The sequence below is a fragment of the Podarcis cretensis genome (genome assembly GCF_951804945.1).
Source record: "Podarcis cretensis genome assembly, chromosome: 3".
Lineage (NCBI taxonomy): Eukaryota > Metazoa > Chordata > Lepidosauria > Squamata > Lacertidae > Podarcis > Podarcis cretensis.
This window is the reverse complement of record NC_137172.1, coordinates 56,362,844-56,387,316: the sequence shown is the minus strand read 5'-3', so window position 1 is coordinate 56,387,316 and position 24,473 is coordinate 56,362,844. Positions and strand designations below refer to the sequence as shown.

The 24,473-nt window shown below is 40.1% G+C and overlaps 1 long non-coding RNA gene across 1 annotated transcript; it reads right to left on the bottom strand.

The window, feature by feature from the left end:
* Nucleotides 1–15,257: 15,257 nt before the first annotated feature.
* Nucleotides 15,258–22,254, bottom strand: LOC307213581. The gene is made up of 3 exons (XR_013837583.1): nucleotides 22,111–22,254; nucleotides 19,659–19,904; nucleotides 15,258–16,907 (listed from the first exon to the last, which is right to left on the bottom strand). It is a non-coding gene; the product is annotated as an uncharacterized lncRNA (long non-coding RNA).
* Nucleotides 22,255–24,473: the final 2,219 nt, after the last annotated feature.

Sequence of the window (24,473 nt, the reverse complement as noted above, 5' to 3'; positions counted from 1 at the left end):
CTGTAGGAGTTCTCAATGGCTCAATGACTTTTGTTTGCTTTACAGCAAGGGAGTGTGCAGTTGACTACTTTGATATTGCCAGCAGGTGTCATCTCTGCAAAGTGGGGGGACAACTATAAAAAGACTGAAGCGTTTTGAATAAAGTTATATACATGGCAAGCCAGTGCAATGTGTGCAGTTCATAGTCATTAACAATAGGCTCCTTCTTGAATTGTCTTTTAGGACTCATTCATCTGACCCAAAAACTTGCCAGTTTTCAATATGGACCAAATGAGGACATTGAGAACTGGGGTAGTGAGTGGCTGTTTGTGAAAAGGCTGCTGAGAAGTCACATTTCACCCTAGAATTGCTCTGAATTTAACCTGAAGTTAAATTTCAAGGTAAATGTGGCAGTTCCTGTTTGGTAGAAACAGGCAGGGATCCTCACGGGAAACAAAAAATAATTTATATAAGACCAGCAAAGGCTCCACTGAGATTCAACCTGGAGCCGTAGAAAACTTTACTGCTTGTTAGTAAGTTTTGCTGTGTTTATCATCTGTCTGTCAACAGCTCTGAATGTCTGGTGGGAATCCACGGAATCTCCTTTCTCTGTGTGCTGCTCCAGAGACCATTGCAGGGGTGTGAGGGGACCAAACAATGTGGAGGTAGAGCATAACCAGCTTGAACTTGTCTAATCCTCTTTCAAAGCCACCCCAGTTGGTGGCCATTACATTATCCTGGGGGAGCGAGTTCTATCATTTGACTATATGCTACATAAAGAAGTATGAGAAAGCCCTATTGCTGAGGTAGAAGACATTGAGCAGGGCTTCCACTGATGGGACTTGTTAGTTGAACCCCTTTCCAGTATAAATATCCTTTATATGGTTTATATCAATAAAACAGAAGATACAACAAACTTCACAAAATTAAACCAGAGGGTTCAAAACAGGCAGTAAAATTTAATCACAGATTATAAATTAAAAACCTGAGAGAATAAAAAGGAATTCAATTAATGCCAAAAAGAGTACAAGGTAGGCCTTGGGCAAGCTTCCCTAGGGAGTGACTTCTGTACACTGGGTGCCACAGCTAATAAGACCCTCTTGTAGATTCCACCTGCCTGGCCTCTGACAGCAGGGACCTTCACTGAGCAACTCAGTGCACAGGCAGGCAGATATTTACCCATAATATGTCAAGTAAAAGAAGAGAAAAAACCAACAACATTTTGCAAAGCTTTCACGCCTGGAGGCAACTCAGTTCAGCAATCAGATGAGTGGCTTGGTGTAAATACCGAGTGGACACATGTCAGAAAGCAATAATCAATGTTTACAAAGTTGCACGTGTGCTTCATTGTGGAGGGAACTGAGAGCCTAAATGCATGTGGTGCCAATTTTGTTATTTGCAATCAGGTGTCCCCTCACCCTTTAATTAGAGGCACAAGGGAAGATGTTCACTGGCAATGCAGAGCTCAGGGAAGAAAGGCTTCACCCTCCACCCCCGCCATGATTACTACAAAAAAATCTATCTCATACACTGACTGAAGTTAGGCTTCAGCTTCCCCCCCCCCCCAAGTTTAACAGCAACACAGAAGGTGATTTTATTTTCAGACCTCCCCTCCTCATGCACTGCATTGTCAATGAGCATCCCTCCACGGCCATATTTAAATAAAGGAGGGGAGGCGCTGCAGACTGCAAACAATGCAATTTGCATCACATGTAATTAGTGTAATGGGAAACTGTATTCTCCTAAATCTCTCGATCTTGGGACTCAGGTATAAAGAGAAAGGATTTGATTAAGTTGTATCAAGATGGTCGTTTCATTCATTTACCTGTGGTGCTGAGACCTTTATGCCAACATCCATTTTCACTGTTACCTGTGAGCACAGCTATATGTAGCTCAAAATGTGTTAGGTTTCCAGATATTGTTTCTCATAATAAATCTACCTCTGTACTCAGTTACCAACAATTATGCCTCATATTCCATTGTCAAACACCTGTGCACATGTAGTAGACAACTCTTGGTGCATAAACTGTGAGGTCACCCTGCTTTAGCGAATACAGATTTTTTTTCTTTCACTTTGAGAACAAAAAGGAAGAGGTGTTTTCTGTATGATCTGCTACGAAGATATGCATTTGCTTATTATTTATGTCTTTTTAGTTTTGTTTTTTTAAAGCAAAGCAAAGCCTCTAAAAATAAACCTTGAGACATGGTCTTTCCATTGTCACCAATACTGTGTTATTTACAAGTGCTGATTACTCTCTAGGGGGAAAAAGTAATAATGTAATTGCAGCCATCTGTGTTTGTTTTCTGCATATTCCCATTAAAATGTTCTCAGCATACAGTACAACTCCTAAATTGTACTCTTTAGAAGGGCGCTAAGAAACTATTCTTCGGGGCAACACTCTGCCACTCTACATGTTGTCAAACTGTGCTGCAGTTAAAGCTGCCAAATTGTTTTGCGTATCTTGAGATTCTTGAACTATAGAGAAGGAATCGGAAGGGGAGAGGGAAAGCAAGTTAGCTCCCTTGCTGTGGAGAAAAACCTAATCCCTCACCACAGCCCTTTATGTTGCGACAAAAGCAACTAATACATTTCATTGTTATCTGTTCCTTTGCTCCACACTTCAGTAGAAGCTGCTTTAGAGCAATTAGCAACTTCCCAACACTGTTTTTAAAGGGCAGGCACTTTGTAGTCTCTCTTACCAACAGTGATTCTTTAATTGGTTTGGAATATTTGCATAGCAAATGCAGGCTGAGTTCATATTTCTGTGTATTTATAGGCATACGTACACTTTACACAGATAGCCTTGACATATTCCAAAGCTGAAGCTCATTTAATTTGCAGATCAACTGGTTGCGGTTTCCCCCGGCCCCCAATAAACAAAGATTGACTCAAAGATTATTGAAATATATTATAATTTAACTTTTAAACCAACAAATGGAATAATTAATAACACCACAACCCAAGTCAAAAAATATTTTAGAGTATTCCGATGAAAATAACCTTTACTAATGAACATAGAAAAAGCCTTTACTATTTGGGAAATCGTTTTAAACTGAACTCAGACATTCAGGTGGGAATCATAAAAACAATCATGTGGAAGGTTGCGGACCTGGGCTTCACCAGCCTCAACCCTAACCCTGAAGTCTGTGTGTTGAGCATGGATGTGTGGAGAAGTATGAGAGGTGATATCATTGCCATCTTCAAATATCTGAAGAGCTGTCACATGGAAGATGGGCAAGCTTGTTTTCTGCTGCTCCAGAGGGTAGGAACCCAACCAATGGATACAAGAAAGGAGATTCCAACAAAACATAAGGAAGCATTTTCTGATGGTAAGAGCTGTGGTTCAACAGTGGAACAGCTTACCTCAGAAGGCAGTGGGCTCTCCTTCCTTGGAGGTGTTAAACAGAGGTTGGTTGGCCACCTGTCATGGACGCTTTAGTTGAGATTCCTGCATTGTGGGGGATTTGACTAGATGACTCTTGGGGTACCTTCCAAATCTAGACACCAATAGACAAATTAAGCAATTTAATTTAGTTTTGATTGGATACAAATGTGTCTACCACCATCCTCCCCACCACCCCAAGAAAAGTCAAAATGGAGAAAATAAACACAAAATAGTGGAGAACCAAGATAGGCCAATGAGCATGCTCACTGAGCACAGAAAGCCGATTGTTAGGGTGGGGATGGGAAACTTTGGAGATGGAATGGAGTGGCTGGAACCATGGACAAAAGTACTGCAAAATGCAACATTTTTTTGCAGGCCCTTCTTGTTATATGCTTCAAAAAGAAGGGGGTGGAGACATGCAAGTGAGGTTCATGCAACTCCTGGAGCTCATGGATTTTCCTGCAAGGGAGATGTGCTAATCTGACTTCACCCATTATAGTATAGGTAGAGAAAGCAGATGTGTTTGAGCCACTTGCCATGCTGCATTATCCACTTCTCTGCAACATTTGAACTAATGCAAGGACATTCTTCACAGCATGCAGAACAAATGGCTCAATGTGTTTTTATATTTACAGTAAAGATTAAATGCCAGGAACAAAATTTTTGAAAAGCTTCTAAAGAAAAAGATCTCTCTTTGGTGGGAGAAGGGGGCAAGACATAAACTCCTTTACATGCTCTAAGTTATTTATTGCAAGAAGCATGCTTTCTCATATGCTTGCAAAACCCCAAGCAAAATGTCTCTTAAATCTGATATGATGCAAATAATGGGTATATCTAGAGGTAATGAGTTTTTCAAATGAGAATTTGAAGGAAAGACTCTGGCCCACAAGTCATTATTTTAAGCAGTGGAATACATATATACATTTCTCCCCTGAAATAAGTAAGCTGGTGTGCACAGAATACACAGCTCTGCAAGGGCTGAGAAAGCCGGGATCAAAACTGCTTTGAAGAACCACCCTACAAACTGAAATGATCTGAACATAAAATAATGTAACCCTGGTTTAAGTACTGGTTCAGATTCAGGTATTCCTTTTTGACTGGGTCATGAATCAACACCTCTCATTCCCTGTAACTAAGCATGCATCCCTATTATTACTAGCATTGAGTATTACTCCAGTAAACCAGAGCCACTGTGAAGGCTAATGGGGCAGGTGGGACCTGGGTCTGCCATCCTCTATGAGATTTTTTCCCCCATGATGCACACCTGAACTTTTGAGTTCAGTTTAAAATTAAATAATTCCACAATTGCAATGACTCACTTGGATTCAACACTATGCTTAAAAGATGTCACCTCATGCAGAGATTTTTGTGCTTAGTTAAATTGGTAGATCCACACTAGAGAAAGATGGGCTTATGACTATCATTCTAATCACGTGCTATGCCAGTCTCCTAGTATAACTGGATTACATAGGGTGGTGTTCAGCTAAATAGTTTGCTGGCACCAGGATTAGAACTAGTGCAGTGGGACTGCCATCTCTCCATGCCCCATGTTCTCTCCAAATCAACTACCAAGCATTGGGAGAATCCCAGAAGTGATTTTGCAGGGGGCAGGAGGGAGGGGAGAGAGGGAGAACATTCCTTTGTGCAAGGACAAATCATTGTGCTGGTGGAAGATTTGCTTAGTGTTGTGTTGAATACATTCCACAGAGTTGGTGAAGCACCTTGAAGGGGCCAGAAGGATTATTGCCATGGGGAGTGGGGTCTGCCCTTGTAGAAAACCGACCTGAAGATCTGAGACAGCAGACATCTTTATCATTACAGTGGTACCTCTGAATGCGAACAGGATCCATTCCGGAGCCCTGTTCGCATCCTGAAGCGAACGCAACCTGCGTCTGCGCAGGTCACGATTCGCCGTGTCTGCACATGCGTGTGATATCATTTTGAGCGTCTGTGCATGCGCGAACAGCGAAACCCAGAACTAACGTGTTCCGTTACTTCCAGGTCACCACGGAGCGCAACCTGAAAACACTCAACCTGAAGCACATTTAACCAGAGATATGACTGTATAAAGAACCAGTGAGAAGCAACATATTATTTGGGGCTATTTTACGCCTCAGCCAGCAGTGAAAGATGGGAAGATCCACTGTGGTTCACTGTTAACAGGAGGCAATTTCCTCCTGGACACTTGAGGAAAGGAGGTCACTCATAAAAAGGAGCAATATATATTTAGCACATTGACCTAGTATGAGATAATAGAGCAAAGAGACATACTTAACCTCAGGCAATGCAAAAGACCTCTACTGCAGGATGCAACATACGGAAAATGATTTTGTATTTCTTCAGGCTGGCTCTTCTGCCTCAAAAACAATTGCCTAAATGAGTGCTTAGAATGGTAATGAAGTGCTAGAATTATGCAATCTTTTAAAAAGAGAAAGAATACCCAATCCTGATGAAAGAAACCTAAAATATTGTCTTACCCATACTTACCTAACTAATTACTATGTCCTGCAGGTGAGGGCATCCCGCAGCTACCAGCCTGCCAGGAGGCCTGTTTCACATGATGTCAGAATTGGGACTTTAGTGTGTCAGCCATAACAACAACAACAACAACAACAACAACAAACATTAAAATACAATAATTCATCAGAATTGGAACTTTAGTGTGTCATCCATAATAATAACAACAACAACAACAACAAACATTAAAATACAATAATTCATCAGATATTAAAAGCTTCCCTAAGCAGGGCTGCATTCAGATGTCTTCTAAAAGTCAGATAGTTGTTAATTTCTTTGACATCTGATGGGAGGGTGTTACACAGGGCGGGCGCCACTACTGAGAAGGCCCTCTGCCTGGTTCCCTGTAGCTTCACTTCTTTCAGTGAGGGAACCGCCAGAAGGCCCTTGGAGCTGCTGAACGATGGGGGTGGAGACGCTCCTTCAGGTATACTGGGCCAAGGCCATTTAAGGCTTTAAAGGTCAGCTCCAACACTTCAGCACCAACACTTTGAATTGTGCTTGGAAACGTACTAACCCTTTGGAATGCCCTCCGATTTCATATCAGACAGGCAGCCTCTCTATTATCATTCTGCCGCCTGCCTAAATACATCCCTCTTACAACAAGCATTTTTAATTGAGATCTTTATTCCAGTTGGTGTCTGTACTAGATTTGAATTGATTTTATGTATTCACCATATGCATAGCTTGTATATATGCAACTGTTTTAGATATGTTCTTATTATATTGTAAATCACTTCTTGATGCTTCACACTAAGCGATTCATAAATGAAAATAATAATTATGTCACCAAAGTCTGCCTCACTCTTCCAGAGAGGGTTCATCTTACCAATACACATAATACATTTGTATTCAGACATGGGAGGGTCTTGTGGGAATTGCCCTTCAACCTGGCATGCAGAAGGACAGACTAACCTGAGCCCATGAGTCAATTCCCCATTTTGTCTTCACACTGAGGCTTGAAAAATAAAAAGATTACATCTCTTTCCATGCCAAGCCTGACAAAGAAAACATAATACTCAATGACTGTAGTAACATGATTTTCTTTATTAAGGAAACATTCTTATTTCTAAGGAAACTGATGAAGAGTCTACTGAGAATTCTTTTTTCATCTTTATTGTTCCTTACTGATGTCAATAATCTACTACTTACTAAACCCCATGGTCCTATAGTGTGAAAATTCCATTGTTCCAAAGTCTCATTGACAAATGAATCACTTGATATTTGGCAAATGGAATACTCTATAGATATTACCATCAATGAGCATTTTGCTTGATGAGAACAACTCCATCCTGAGACCTTTACTCAACATAAGTAGCTCTGCTGATTTTAGTGGAACAGCTTTTCTGAATAAGAACTGTTCAGCTGATGGGGAAAGGTTGCAAGGATTAGGTCCGTATACGCTGTTCTTGAGAACGAAAATTGACTATTCTTTTTCACAGTCTAGCTTCTAAATACAAATTACTGGCAAATAACCATGTAGAATAGTCTGAAATGGAGAAAATTCTCTAGACCTTACAAGGTGTCAAGTGCAGTTCACAAAGAGTGAGAGTAATGTTCTGAAAGACAGCCAAAGATCATTTATGAACAGCTCTCGAAGGGGCAATTTCTGCCTTCATTTTTCTTTTACAAGCTTCAAGGTGCATAGGTAACATAAGATTACCAAGTGACAGCAATGGGTTGTGGGCTTTTTTAGAAGACTGCATTAAGAACACAGGGTTTATATGTTATATGTATTATGTGGTATTATGTTGTGCACTGTGGTTTGCTGTTGTTTTATTGATTGGAGTTTAGAAATTACTTATTGTAATTGTTGAGTGGATTTCTGTTTAATTTTGAAATGCTGATATTTAATATTATTCTATATTATTTTAATGAATGTTGAATGCTATTTTATTTGCATATTGTATATTGTATTATGCATATTTTCTTATTTATATGATGTTAGCCGCTCTGAGCCTGGCTTTGGCTGGGGAGAGCGGGATACAAATAAAATTTTTTATTTTTATTATTATTATTATTATTATTATTATTATTATTATTATTATTCTAGGGTGTATAAAATTACCATTGTTTTAGACGTAGTTAATGTCCCTTAAGCTCTTAGAGAAAACAATCATACATGAAAGAAACCTATACCATAGAACATAACTACACCAGGGCAACTGGTAAATCATTTTTCATGTTTTTCTACAGGCTTGTAATTTTCACATATGAATGCCAGCTTCTGACAATATTTTACAATGTTTGCCAGTTAGTTTTAAAAAACAGTTCTGGTTCTTTTTTTACACTTGCATATCTGCTGATTAAAGATTTAGGCTGCAACCCCAAACACACTTACTAAGGAGCAAGCCCCACTGAACACTAGATTACTTCAGAGTAAACATGCATAGGATTCTATGCATCTGAAAAAGTGTGTATCTGAAGAAGTGTGCATGCACACAAAAGCTTAAACCCAGAATAAACTTAGTTGGTCTCTAAGGTGCTACTGGACAATTTTTTAATTTTTTAATTTATTTTGCATGCATAGGATTGTGCTTAAACCATAATCCAACACAAAACTGAGTAGTTTACAGTGCAATTAATTCTGTGTCTAATCAGAAGGAAACACCACTGAGCTCAGTGAGACTTACTCCAGGTGTACAACTATACATAGAATTGCAGCCCTGATTTCACTAAAATATATAAGTCTTCTTTTATTTATTCCTGTGTTGGATTATGGTCTTGGGGTTTGTTTGGGGTCAGATTTGTTGTTGTTGTTTGCAGTTTCTAAATGCCAAATATATGTTGTTAAACCAAAAAAAGTTTGTGTTATTATTTAATACATCTAAGAATATAACCTCTAGCCAATAATGTATACCCTGTATTAAAAACATGACAACTCACAGAGTTGGGTTTTGAAACTGATTTTATGCTTATGAAAGAAGAAACTACCAATATCCACCTAAACAACCAAGGCTGCAGTCCTACACTCAACTTCTCTGGGAGTAAAACTCATTGAACTCAATGGGACTTGAGACATGTATAGGATTGAGCTGTAGATTACATATTCTAGGTTCAGTTGACACATTTGAGTGACGTTATAAAGTATTCCCTTCCTAATAAACTGCATATTTCCCCCTGCCAATCAGTTTTATACCACAACCACTGTCATAATAATGCCTTCACAATTACTACAGGACAGTTCTGGTTCCCTAAACACTCTAGACAAAAGTCTCATGGAAGAACTATACACTGTGTAAAAGTTGGTTCTTCTACTATGTCCTGTCTTTATCAGGTTCTGCATTTTCCTACATTTGCCCATCTTGCTGCCTGTTGCTGGCTACAGGTATGGAAATGCACAGCCTGGTGGCTTTATGACAAGTATAAATTTTACCACCCTTTAGAGGGAGAGAGAGAGCACTGAACATAAGCAGGATATGTAGTTGCATTTTTAGTCTGGCTTCAGTGCCTTTCCTCAGGCCTACAACTTATCACAAGTTTTCTGCTGAGCATCAACAGAGCTTTATCAAAATTGTGCTACAGGTGACAAAGATCAACTCCCCATAAGCGTACCACATTAAAGATTTTAAGCAGTATATTTTTATTAGCAGCATGCACCCCCCAGTATATTATCTGTGCAATACATTAAGCGGGTCCATTAAGCTCCATCCAGTCCAAACTTCACTGTTTATACATCGCTCTGGCATGATAAATGAGCAGTTATGGTCTATTGATTAAATATTACCTGTTACTGAATTGCTTAAACACAAATTTGCAAGATAAACTGGAACTGCTCAGACAGAATCATTACAGATTTTTGTGGTAATTAATAGGAATGTTATGTAAATATACATTTAAGTGATTTATACATTGGAACTCCAAATAAGCTGTTATAATCTATCATACTGCAATAAATTAGCTTTCTTGTAGGTATCTGACCTCTGCTGGAGCATGCAAGACCTGCATATGTATCTCATTCAGGATGCAAACTGCCCCCCCCCCCAGTTTGACTTCAAATGCCACTCACCGACCTTTGCAAACAGGAAGCCTGGTTAAACAAATCACGTTTTAAGGACACAAAACACAAAAATGGTCAGGAAGCGATGAGATGTTACCACTAAGGTCTGATTGTGGTAGAACAAGAAAGCCACCAAACACAGCCCCCTAAGATGAAATGGCAAGATAAGCTTTAATGAGGCTGCAACACTAAACTTGTTTCCTAAAGGGGGTGTCCCACAAAACTAAGGCTAGGTAGACACCATACACTTAAAGCACATTTTCCCACAAAATAACACCAAGCTATAATTCCCAGCATCTTTATCAAGGTTCAGTTCCCAGGATCCTTGAGGAATTAGTTCAATGTGTGATGTGTACACAGCTTTACTGGGAATTTCTTCTGAGCCGAATATGTAGATGGATTGTTCTATACCAAGGAAAGGGTATCTTAAGTACCAGGAACTCTAGCAAACAGGAAGCAATCCGCTTCCCTTTTTACAGATAATGATGGGTTTTCTCCTCTCTTGACTTGCAGGACTAACTTTGACACAAATGCCTCCTAAGGTCAGTGAAGGACAGACTTTCAAGCAGGAGGCAGAGAGGAACTGGTGTTTCTCTTAGCAAATGTTTCCTTCTCTTTAGGTAGTCCGATTTCACCTTCTCTTTAGATAGTCTGATTTCACCTTCAGACCGCCATAAGCGAAGAGAGTATGTGGCTTTTCAAGTGTGGCTGGACTAAAACTCCTATAATCCCTGAACACTGGCAGTGATGACTGGAGCTGACAACATCTGGAGTCTAACAACATCTGGGAGGGTCACAGATTCCCCATCCCTTCTCTAGTGTCTGGTTTACATGAGTAACACATTCAAGCAAAATCAGATTGTATGATTGGACTGCAAATGAAGGGTCACATTTTAAATATTCTGCCAGGTTTTAAAAAATAGAAGAAGACCTTATATATAGAAAGACAGCAGATCAGAGAGGAATGTATTAACTCTCTCCATGATGTGCTAGATTTTCTGTGCAGGGAATGTTTTACATGAAAAAGTGTTGAAGAATGTGATCTCCTACATATGCATAAAAATCCCAGAAAATGCCACCATTTTGTTGAATGGATGGCTCTGCCTTAAGAAGAATTGACTTGCCAGGGGAGCACCTAAATGGACAGAGGCATGTACTAGGTGAAAATCCAAACCTAAAATCTGCCATATGTAATACTGCTGTTTTACTGTTTTTTCTTTAACAGAATTCGTTTGCTTAGTTATCATGTAAAGACTGTGTATAATTTTTATTTCTTACCTTTTCAAAACATCAAGATGAAGCTCAAACAGTTCTTAGTGTTGTAAGAAATGGGGGGGGGAATAAAGTCAGGGAATAAAATTATACCATCTGCCTAAGGTTGGCAGGATACGTTAAAATTCATTCATAAAAAGCTTAAACTGAACATGCATTAAGCTGCTATAAAATGAAGCTTTAATAAGAATGGAAAACTTTGGGTGCCAAAATCAGTGAAAAATAACATAAATAATATCTTTTCACTTTGGACCATCACACAACATTCCAGAATTGTATTGGTTTTCCATATCTGCAGCCCAGAGTATGACATCTGACTTCACAAAATTTAGCCCCCTGAGAATGTTAGGGTTTGTTTTGTTTTTTTTCAGGGGAAGCCAAGTTTTATCCTGCTTGAAAACATGTTGGCAATCTCTGGTAAATGCTCAGTAATCAGAAAGCAGCTGGGCACCATTTACCAGCACTCTGGACAGCTCCTTTTCAGTTCCCCATTAAAACAAGATTCCTGCCCCTACAAAAAAAACATGGCAAAAAGACAAACTATTTATGCACTTGTTGCTTTATTTCTTCATAGGAAGCAAGTGACAAACTAAAACTTGAACTTTAAAATTTCTCCCAAAGGTCAATTTCTGAAATAAAGCATGGATGCTTTAGATATGTACACCTCAGACATTTTATAGAAATAATATTTTTGTGTGTGTGTCCCTCAACCCTCCTAGGAACGTTTTTTCTACATTGTGTTATGGTAGGGCTTTTTCCATTCCATGCCCCTGCAAACCATACCATTCCAAATCTCCTTACTCCTTTCCCAAGCCCCACCCTTCTATGCCCCCCAGAATCTGGATCTTGAAAACAAAGCAATAGGATGAAGATTCATCATCATCATCTCAAGCACAGGTCTTCTTTTCGGCCATGTTGCCTCTGATGCTTTAAATGGTGAGGCAGAAATGGACCGACTCAACTTTGGACATTATAGAAAGAAGTCATGCCTTTTCTCACTGAGCTATATTGGCACTAGAGTAAGGATTTAATCCTTAGGGTCCTTAGACTCCAACCAAACTGAAGCGGTTCTGATGACAATCTATTAAACTGACACTTTTGAGGGGAGATGGCTTTACAAAACCACACTGTGCAACAGACAGCTGAATTAGGCTTGTCTGCCTGTATGGAGTCAGAAGGAGCCACATGACTCTTTGGGGAGGAAAAACAACATCTACTTTGCAGAGAAAAGTCTTTCTTCATGACACTCATTCAGATTCATTTAAAACAGGCATCTCCACTGTTAATCTGCTTTTCCTCTCTCTCTTGCTACCAGACAACATTTCCTAACCCAGAGAAAAGAAATGAAGAAAAGAAGGTAGGCACTTCTTAAGGGTGGTGGTGGTCAATAGCAATGAGACATTTTGTCTAAAAGCAGCAAGTGAAGCTGCAAACAAGCTTTTAAAAGGTCACTGCCCAGACATTAAGAAGGCAAGACATCATGGTGGCAAGGGGGCAGAAGCACATTAGACTTCTGACTGACTGACTGATTAGGCTTCTGAGCTAGGAGGAGCTGAGCTCAGACAGGAGCCCAAGGCCGCAGGGCGCCAGGCCATGGGAATCTGCTGTGCGTGTCATGGGAATGAAAAACACAAGCCTATGGGAGAAGACAGCACAGCCTGCATCTCTTCTGAAGCCATCCCTGCTGGGTGAAATGTGGACTTTTACCAGCATGGGTTCTCAAGGAAAGAACAATTCTCCAGCCTTTTTTCTTCGCCAGGGGTTTGCACAGTGACTGGCCCAATAGGTCAATTTCTGCAGGAGGAAAGAAAATGAATAGAAACATAAAGAGAAAAAATATGAAGTTATTATCTCTGTAGCTTTGCCCAATGGGGTCTAGATGTCCAAGATCCATGCCTAAAGAATAGAGACAAAGGTTAGATCTCCATAGCTTTTTGTTTCTTGTTGGTATGAAGAAACGCAGCGGCTTAAATTCCTGGCAGATACGCTCTAAATTCACAATTATAGCGGGTTGCTTAAGCTTGGAGAATTTCCATGGTTCTGATGGAGTGCCACTTACTGTTCAAATTTCCAAAAAGCAGCATCTTTTTCTTTGTTTGTTTATGATTAAACCTGTGCCACTCATTGGTCACCTGATCACTTAACATTCAGAAAGTTGCATAAAAAAAGAGAAATATTACATCTCTTGCTTGGTTTCTTCCATTTGTGATGGAGGGGGGAGTTGGGTAACAAAAAGCTATAAGCACTTTGTGTGAAAAACACTTCATACATGCTAAGTACTAGGTTGTATTGTCATAATGATTATGTATTGTGTAAAATGGCATGTAATTATCATTAGCTATCATTAATAACTATAACAACAATAATAGTGACTATATTTCGGCAGATCCTACTAAATGTGTGTGGGAGGGAAACAGTGACTCATTCTGTAAGAAAGCAACTCTCCTGCCCGTCCATGAAAAACTATTTTAATGAGCTTCTAATGGAATTTTGCTCATCTCAAGGCCCACCACTTTTGTGGCTATGTGTGTAGAACATTTTGAACTCTGTCTATATTTCATTAATTACACAGTCTAAGCTTGCAACTATTTTTACACTTTTATTCAACAAAAAATCCACAGCAGTTCACAAAGTGAAACAAGGAACTAACAAATCTAGCAATGAGATAGATCAATATTACTACTGGCTCCCACTGCTGCCTTTTATCATTATTGTGTTTTTATCAAATGCTATGCTTTTTTATTCTTTGGCTTATATGCAACAGGTTCTACTCAGAGTAGAATCACTCTGAGTTATTTACATATGTAATATATGTAAACAGTTTTAATTCTATTAACGTTTTATTGCTTTTAATGATTGCTTTTTCTAGGATTCTTGTTACTTGTATATTTTTGGATACAGTCATACCTCGGGTTACAGACGCTTCAGGTTGCGTTTTTTCATGTTATGGATGCGCTGAAACCAGGAAGTACCGGAATGGGTTACTTCCGGGTTTCACGGTCACACATGCGCAGAAGCGCTAAATCACGCTTTGCGCATGCGCAGAAGCACCAAATTGCAACCCATGTGTGTGCAGATGCTGCGGGTTGCGAATGTGCCTCCCACATGGATCATGTTTGCAACCTGAGTGTCCATTGTACTTAAGATTGATGGGATAAAAATTGAGCATTTGGTGTTTTTGGAAAGCAGGGAGAGACAGGTGCAAATTGCCAGATAGCAGACATGGGTTGGGATCCTAAAAACCAGAAGCATGGTTTTGATCTTGATCACAGAATGGACCTTTCCCATTTCTTCTTTCCCACTTCAGCCTCTGGAAATCTACTCCTAAGGGTCAAGGGACTGTCTGAAACAGCATCTGACACTACACATGTCCTATTCAGATGTTCACATGCAGGGAGGAGGAAAGTGAGGATAAGCTGAGAGAGGAGAGTCTTGAACTAGGGAGCCTATTTTGCACATGTGGACTCTTCCTACAATAGAGCCTTGCTGTCTCCAATGGTGCAATGGGTAAGGGTTTCTGGCTGTGGGTAGGATTCCTGCATTGTAGGGGATGGGTCTCCTCCAACTCTACGATTCTATGGTTACCCAGGATCTCCTCTTCAGACCTTTCCTGTCCCCCCAACATGTGAAGGGCAGCAGGGATGAGTTCCACACTTTCCCTCTCCTCACAATAGTAATCATGTGAGGAACTGAACAAATGAACAGCTCAACTGGGGATGATCAGTAGGTACATGAGGTGCACAAGGAGAAGTTGATTCCACTCACACAAGTATTCTGTAGGATTCAAGACAAAGAATGTTTAGGAAGTTGGGTGGGCTCCCACAGTGTAGTCTGACGCTTTTAAAATGGCAGTAGCCTTCTCCAGCAGGCCAGGATCATCATATGTTTTCACACGGGTTTTTAAAAAACTTCTTTGTTTTTCAGTTGCCAGAATCATCTCACTGTAACTTTGTGGAGACCACTATTTTCAGCAAATCTCTCAGCCAGCAAATATGACTTTTCTTCTACCTTCGTGAAACACACACAGAGAGAGACACACACACACACACAACCACCCTGAAAATAAAACATTTCACAATTTAACTTTATTTGAGTAGGTACTTTACATTAATATTTGGGTCCATTTTATGCTCCAGTCAAAGCTTCACCACTCATCTCATTTTAGTTATTTTGGTGTTAGGAATCAGGCTTGGAACATGTGAAGATGTAACTGCTGGATGGGATTTACTGACTTAGGCCACAGACCATATCAGCATATGAAGTAGTACAAAGCAAGAGTGTGCCATTAAGCGTGTGCAGGGTGCTTTCGTTTCACCTACACATGTAGGGGTAAGGAGGGTCACATCAGTCAATACAATCCCATGCAAGCTTGGGCCTTTTCACCCCTTGATTTAGGAATAAAGGCCCGGTGCCTTCATTTCAGAGTTGTCTTTGCATTGCGCTAGGTTTTGTCTCCTTGCTGCTGTTATTCCTGCTGCTGCCCCTTAACCATTTGCCGCTAACAACAGTCAGTGGCTTGCTAATAGGCTCCATTTGTTTGCTTTCAGCATCCCTTGGGCTTTCATACAGCAAAGCATGCATGCAGCCCTTAGAGTAATATCAAGCAGGGACCTTGGCTCTACGATTTTGACAAGTTGCCTGCCCTTGCTCAGGCCCTGTATCTCTGCGTGTACAAGGCCTACTGGAACTATGGAGGCTGTCATCATCTTCCCCTGGGCAATCATCTGTACAATCACTAGGAACGCTTGCTGTTCCCATTATTGTAACTTCCACAATACAGACAGTCACTATATAACTTCACAGTATTAAAAAAACAGCACACCATCTACCTCAGTTAACAAACAGCAAAGATATTCCTTTTGAGACATCTGGAACTCCACTGCAAAGCCGCTAATTTATCTGAAGCACATGAAAATAAAACGTACAATGTAACAGCATCAGCAAAATATTTCCCAAAACCATCTAAAGGGATCCTCTTAATATACCATGTCAATACAATCCTTGGCTAAAACATAAATTCTAAACAAGAATAGCAATACATTAAGCACACACACGACTTCATATTAGGGTTAAAAGAAAAAATATAAGCGTCCTTTTTTTTAAAGCATCAAGAATTAAGGGAGTTAGGTTTTTTAAAAACAAAAACCAACAACTTCTTATACCAACGCTGTTTTTGTCTGTCCCCTTGTACTACATTTTTTTAAAGAACTTGCCATTTTGCTGTTGCAGCGGGACTTGTCAGATTCTAGCACTAATGGGTTGTGATATGGTGTCAGGGGAAGTCAACAACCAATGCTGGAAAAAACGGGCTATCCCTGCTGACACAGCCAAGGATAGATGGGCCTTCATTTGTATGAAAAAAAATAATAGTTCTGTTTTGTGTCTTGCTTTCAGATTAGTGGGGGTGTAGCCTTTCATAAGTGGGTTGACCACTTCCTTCTCCAAGGCCAATTACCTAATCTAACACCTTGTGCCCAGAGAGATGTTATGCTAAGATAAAGAGGTTCAGTGGATGGATGTCTAGCTTAAGAGTTTGCAGAATAAATACCATGAAACTCTTAATCTCAGGGTTGTGGCTCTGAGCCCCACTTTGGGCAAAACATTCTGACATTGCAGGGGGTTGGATGAGATGAGCCTTGTGGTTCCATTCCAAGTCTACAATTCTATGATTAAAGGAACGTGGAGGCCATATTCTTTAAAGTGTGGCATGGGTGCCTGAGCATCTTGAGGAAATGTTCAGTGGGCACCTCTGCCTGTGGAAGGAGAAGAGTGTGTGTATGTATATTTAAATTTTCTGTTTTACAATTTAGAGTATTCATTTAAACAACCTTAAAATATCAATGACTTCTCTTCTTCTCTTTCCATGGTTCATTTTCCATAACACAAATCCCTGCATATTTTACATAAACTAAACCATTCAGTATTCCATTATTACACTTATTTACACTGTTGAATTTATCTTAATGCTGTCAACGTTTTCAAGTATACACAATTTCTCCCCCCCCCATTCAATAAACATTTTCCAATCTTCTTTAAACATATGTTCTGCTTGTTCCCTTATTCTATATGTTAGGTCCGCAAGCTGTGCATATTCCATCAGTTTAAGTTGCCATTCTTCTTTAGTTGGGACCTCGCTCATTTTCCATTTGGGGGCTAACGAAACACGGGCTACAGTAGTGGCATACATAAATAACCATTTTTGACACCTGGGAATTTCTGCCTGAATTATTCCCAACTAAAAGGACTCTGGGTTTTTTTTTTGGGGGGGGGGAGTGCTTTTAAACATTTTTTTTTCAATTCATTGTAAATTATTTCCCAATACTCATTTACCCTTTTACAGGTTCACCACATATGAAAGAACATGCCCTCAACCTCATTACATGAAAGAAGAGTGTTGGGATTTTTCGCCACCACATCTACTCCAGAGCATTGGAAGGCCTTCCAGAACAGTGCTGGAGGTAATACAGCTACCTGCAGGAGGAGGGGGGCAAACCAGCAGAAATTGCCCCACCTCCTCCTTCCATTAGTGGGCACATTCAGTGGATCAAAAGCTATTCAGGAAGCAGAAGGGCACAACCAGATTCAACCCTGTAGATCCATGTAACGCATCTTTCAACAACCCAGTGACCTCCATGTTTTTTGGGGGTAGGGGGGGTTATTGGGTTGTTGTTGTCTTCCTTTTGATTATGTATCTATAGTTTTATATTTTGATTTTATTCTATGAGCTGCCCTGAGACTTCCGTGTATAGGGCAGTATATAAGTAATAATAGTAGTAATAGTAATAGTACGATACGATATCTTTATATTTATTGTCATTGTCCCTTGCGGAACAATGAAATTGAAAAACTACATAAAACTACATAAAAACTACATAAAACTACATAAAACATTCAAAAACCCCTAAAAACTCTAAAACCCTATTTTAAAATACACTATACTACAGAGACCCCTTATGCTGCGTTTAGAACCAGAATTGCATAACTGTTTTTCAGGTGGCTAGTCCTGGCCTTTATAACCCTATACCTTCTTCCAGAAGGCAGAAGCTGAAAGAGATCATTTCCGGGGTGCGTACTATCATGTGCTATCTCTGCCGCTATTAAAAGTAGTAGTAGTAGTACTAATAATAATAATAATAATAATAATAATAATAAACTCCCATCAGCCCCAGTCGGCAGAGATGTCCAAAGCATCTGGAAGGCACTGGGTTGGCAAAGGCTTATGTACAGGGCTAGCCCAAGACATTTTGGCATCTGGGGCAGACCTAAAATGACAGTCCCCTCCCTGCCAGGGAAAAATGGATGAGTGAAGATCTACATCAGGTACAAGAGGGGAGTAAAGATCTGCTGCCCAAAGTGCTCACCTCACCTTGCCTTATGGGAAAGCCAGCCCTGCTTATGTAGCACCAAATGTTTGGCCATATTCACACCATACCATTAAGTAACTATGTTTCCACTTTCAACAGTCATGGCCTCCCCTAAATGATCCTGGGAAATGTAGCTTATTAAGGGTCCCTCCTAGAGCTACTGTTCCCATAGTTCACATTTTATCCAATACAAAATGAAATTTTGTCCAATACACACATTTTTGCAAAGCAATTCCCCCATATGTATTTTTATGTTATTTTTACTAATATATGCACATTTAACCCTAGTATTTTTGCACACATCACTTGGCTGGATGGTTATCCGCAAAAGTGTGGGTTGCAAAGGATGGCTGTGTTTTGGTTCACATATTATTTCACAAACTGTGAATCAGGTAATTTTTCTTTTAAATGCAAGCTGAAGCAAGTTTTCATCGCTAACTGAGCCAATCCCTATCCTGCTGGATGAAAGAAGCCAACCAGATCAATTTTCCTTGCTTCCCAAGAATATATCCTGTCTCTCCTCCTTCACTATTGCCATACCAAATAACTGATCTGAACCATCTAAATAAACACCAGCCCAGATGCCTCATTTGGGGCTCAATAATAGATGCAAGGACAGCAGCCTTTCATCATCAACTCCTTGGCACACCGCCAAACAGTTTGTGAAAGACAGCTGGAGTTTAAGGAAGGGAAGGGATGCAGGGCAGGCCCAGTACAATAGCAGCTTCCTATGTTCATTACTCTCCTAGCTCATCTTTCCTCCAAAGACTCCCTATGGCTAAAAGGTGCCCCACTAGGGGTCTCTATCTAGGCAGAGTGCCCAAGCCCTTAGACCGGGCTTCCTCAAACTCGGCCCTCCAGATGTTTCTGGATTACAACTCCCATGATCCCTAGTTAACAGGACCAGTGGTCAGGGATGATGGGAATTGTAGTCTCAAAACATCTGGAGGGCCGAGGTTGAGGAAGCCTGCTGTAGACCATCTTCTGGGATCAAAAATGTTTCAGTTTTCATGTAGGTGAAGTAAAGTAATGGTTAAAGTGTTCGACTAAGATCCGGGAGACCAGGGTTTGAATCCCCCCTCAGCCATGAAGCTCACTGGGTGGCCTCAGACCAGTCACCCTTCTCTCAGCCTAACTTACCTCAGGATGAAATTAGGAGGAAGATTCATGCATGCCTCCTTGAGCTCCTTAGAGGAAAAGGTGCTTTGTAAATGTAATAAATAAATATAAATAACATTGTTTTATCATCTTTCTCTTCCACCTAGAACAATGTGAGATGTAGCATGCTTTGGCTTTTGTAAATGAAAATAGTTCCTTGTTGAATCTAAGGAGGTGAAAGGTTTTCCCCCTTCGCCAACTTCATTTTTTCTTTTCTTTTTCACCTCCCTGTAGGACAAGAGCAGAGGAGAGACAGGAGAAAAGATTATTTAGAAGAGAGCCCCTGTTTTATACTATATAATAAAGAGTGGCAATCTTATCACACCTAATGCTCAAATGATGTATAGAGAAATGGTGTTTTGCAGAGACTGCCATAGGCAAAACAGCAGATCTAATCAAAAGCTCTACACGCATGAATATAACCAGCCTCTGGGAAAGGCCAGCATTCACAGCAGATAATGTGGAATTCCTTCTATGATTCAATGGGGAGGTCACTGGAGGACCAGAGAGATGCTGATCTGCTTTATTTTGGAACAGCGAGGGGATCTACGAACACCACATTCACACTCCATAATCCACTGATTACCACAGAGTTCTCTTTACCTGTAATATGTACAGGTAGTATTTCCTTCATATGCAAAACTCACTGGAATATTTTGACACAGGGTTTATATAAAAGAGACACTTACAATAGTTCTGCTTTGTAAAATAAACGACACACCAAACAAATATGTAAAAACGTAATTAACCTTTAGAAGGCTGGCATTTTCAAAATTGTCAGCTGAATGAATGTATACAGTTCCTTGAGCTACAAAGGATTAATGGAAGTTGAGACATGAATCAATAAAAGTAAAAACATTTTCTGTTAAAACTTGCCATCGGGTTCTTTCTTCAGCCATGTGTGTTTAGGGTGTTAAGCCCTCAGCCCCACAGAATATGATGCTCTTCTGCAGTGATGCATTGCAACATCTGGACAAGAGATATTGATGCTGCAAGCCTCAGAAAGGCTGTAAATTCTTTGAAATTAATGGAACCTCTGCATAAGCTAACGTCTGTCAGCCACACTCAAGTAATCTTGCCCAGATACCATCAAACATCAGAGGCCATCATACTTCCTGAGCTCCTCAGATACCTCAGTGCTACGGAACAAACCTTGACTCATGCAAAGACCAGCCTTTACAAATGCCAGAAGTGTGAAACATAAATGTTTGTGTCCAATATAAAATGTGTTGTGATTTCCCCTCTCTTTATGTCTATTCATTATCCCTGTCACGGGGCCAAGGACGTACGTGGGCAACACAGAAGTTGGATTTGGCCTGTGACCTGGTACAAGTGGTCAAGCCTCTCCCTGCTAACAACTGCCCCATTCCCCAGGCCATCAATTGGGGGAGCAGTGCAATTGTGATGAAGAGCATGGGGACTATCATTAATATGTACCTTCCTTTCTTGTGTAAATCAGGTTCCTTTCCAGCCTGCCAAACAGCCTGGTGGGGAGAGTGTGATGATGATGATGATGATGATGATGATGATGATGGGGAAAATAAAGCCTTTCAGATTCCTCTCCCTGTCCTCTCCTCTTTACTACAATTGTGTGTGTGCAAGAGAAAGAACGTGTCTGAGAGAGATGGTCGGTGGGTGTGAACATGGGTGTGAAAATGGCAACCACAGACCCCCATGCGAGATTGCCATGTGTGACTCCTGGGGGCAAAAAAATTGCCCACCCTTGGTCTGGTAGGCCAAAAATATATGCTAGGTTTTCTCCACACGCTTGCGCCCTGCTCCATTTGTTTCGTTAGCCTTTTCTACGTTTACCTCCTCTTTCTTGTGCTGCCTTTTATGTATTTGCTGTTTGTTTCCCGTAGAATAAGATTTCATCTCTGAAACCTGGTTCTAGGAAATCACAAGTGTCCCAAAATACCTGGCTCATTTGCTTGAATCAGCAAACTTGCAAACCTGCTCTCCTCTGCAACCTGATCCTGGCTCAAGAGACTTCCAGGCACTCTGCCAATGGCAGAGTCAGCCTGTGCTGCCATCTACAGGCCTCTGTGCAGGCCTGAGTTGGCTCTGGTCTGCACATGTGGGTCACCCACATCTCCCCAAGGATGAAGCTAGGGCTAGCGATTCCCCCACAGCAGCTACACCAATGCAGAGAAACGGCAGCAGTTACTATACAGAGGTCTCTACCGTTTGCAGAAAGCGATGACATCAGCCCCTACTAGGTATCAGGGGCCTTTGAATGAAATGTGGTTTGGGCCCTGCTACCTCCTCCCCACCCCTGGCAATAAAGCCAAGTAGTGAATTTTGATCTAAGAGACAGGTTTCCCACAACAAAAAGTATGGTACTACTTGTAGCAAAACACTGAGAATGTTAGTATAACCCCCTACCCTGCTTCACAGCAGGGCCTGGTAATAGAGAATTAATAAAGGTCATCACCTAAAACTAGACATGTACTTCATCCTCTGTTTCTGGTGAATTCACATGCTGGCAAATTCAGATTCTCTCCCCTCTTAATGCATCACATCAGCTATATGAATAAAGGAGCCAACTGCAAGGGACAGTGGTGATAACCAACATAGAACATACAGTACATGTCCAACCAGGTACAAAAAAAAACATCAGGGACCCGCAGCAGGGTTAAATGTCTGCAATCATGAGAAACAAATACAAAACAAAAACATATAAAAATAGCACAAACATCAGCATCATATTATTATTATTATTATTATTATTATTATTATTATTTTATTGAAACTATTACAGTGAGTTAAAGTAAACAAGAAAAGAAAGAAAAGGGGGAAAGAAAAAAGACATAAAATATTTTTAAAGTCAGAGGAAAACAACACACAAACTTACAATCACGTATGCAAGTGCTCATCAGGAACAGGCAAGAAAGGATATGCCTTTGTTTTATAATTTCAGTGTCTAATGTGCATCATTTCAGCAGTTTACTGCAGAAAATCTGAATCTGTAGAGCAAAATTAACTCTTTAACATGTGAATAAATATACTCTCCCCCATAGTAACCTTTGTCTTCATTCTGAACTTTTGTCCCTGCAGCACAGACACATCCTAAGCACCAATATCTTCTCTCCATAGGGATAGTAGAACAATGCATTTAAAAGGATGAATCCATGCTGGCTTTCAGATTACACTGAACTATGCTTTAGCGTGATTTTCAAAACTTTTTGTTTTAAAATAGATGTTACTAAATTGGGTGTGATATTGATGCCATCCTTTAACTTCTAGATTTAGTTGTTTCCAAAGGACATCAGAATCAAGTAGTTGTACTGGCCCATGATTACAAAATTTACAGTAGCAAAACTATACCTTGATTAGGGCCAACTAGGGTTCACAATACAGTATGCAGGCTTTCAAGTCACACAGGTTGTTTCTCTGGATGTTCCTGAATTGGAGGTGTGTGGGGTTTTTTTAATAAAAAAAAAGTCACTCAGGGTGTCTCCAGACTTTTGCATGAGAGATTCAAGCACATACTGGATTTTTAGGTGTGTGAAATTAAATGGATTAAAGCGTTCTGTCACCCTCGTACAACAGATCCACTTTTTTAAAAAGAACCTTGATTTTTGAAGTTTGGAAAGTGACAGGGAACTGCATTGCAAAATGAGGGACAAACAAATGATTAATGGGAAAATGCATATATACATGCCACAAATCAGGATGATGATCATTATCATATTACCGATCTGGAAATAAATCAGAACAAATGCTCAGTAAAGACTATGCATTGTCTAACCACCAGGTCAACATTGTACGAGAGAATAGGGTGAAGGATGAATGAATAGGTGTCTGGAGAGGCCCTCTGTCCTTCCACTACTCACTAGAACTAGGATAAAAACATCACCCCTCTCAACCAACAGTTAACACCATCCAGTTTGTCTCCTATTGACTTTGTACCAGTGCCTGGACTTCATTTTAAAATTAATCAACAACGTTAAGTCACAATGGTTTTCCTAACCTCTCACTGTTTACTTATTAGGGACCTGTGAGGACCAATCAGGGGTTTTGTTTTTGCCCCAGAAGATCTGTGTAATTTGAAACAATAACAATGGCAACATGCAATCCTAACCATGTCTACTCAAAAGTAAGTCTTACTGAATTCAAAGGGGCCTACTCCCAGGTAAATGGGGTTAGGATTACAACCTAACACTGCAGTTATATGCATTTAATTGTGAATAAAGACCTCAGTGGAGCTTGCTTCTGAGTAAATATGTATCTTGTTGCATGTTTTTCCATACAAAATCTTAATATCCAGCACTGAGAAAGAGTCCAGAGTAACTAAAAAAATAAGATAAAAATTAATAATGTGCTGTGAATGTAACTTGGTCCTGTTACTGGTTTTATTTTATTGACTGTGTAAAATTTACAGTGTAAATGTTGTTTAATCTGATTCTTCCTCATAATGCTTTATTTTACCAGTTGACACTTTTAATTCTGAAGGTCCTAATTTATTTATTGGGAGCGTGTTTGTGTTGAATTAACAGAATGAAATAACCATTCCCTATCCCTGTGACTCCCGATCTTACTGCTGACCTCTCAAACTTTTAAGACAATCTCCTTCACACTGTAATCCGAACGCACGCGCGCAGTAATGTGCGTTTAGACGAATTCAAAAAGAAAAAGGAGGCTTATTTTTATGCTAATCAAGTCTCTGTTTGTGTAGAAGCTGAGCAGTGCCTATTTGTTTTTTAAATACGGGAGGGGCATCTAAGCGATTTCAAAAATGTGCCATGAAAATCATCTTTTCTTTTCAAAGTGAAGAATTTCCTTTAGCCTCACCCG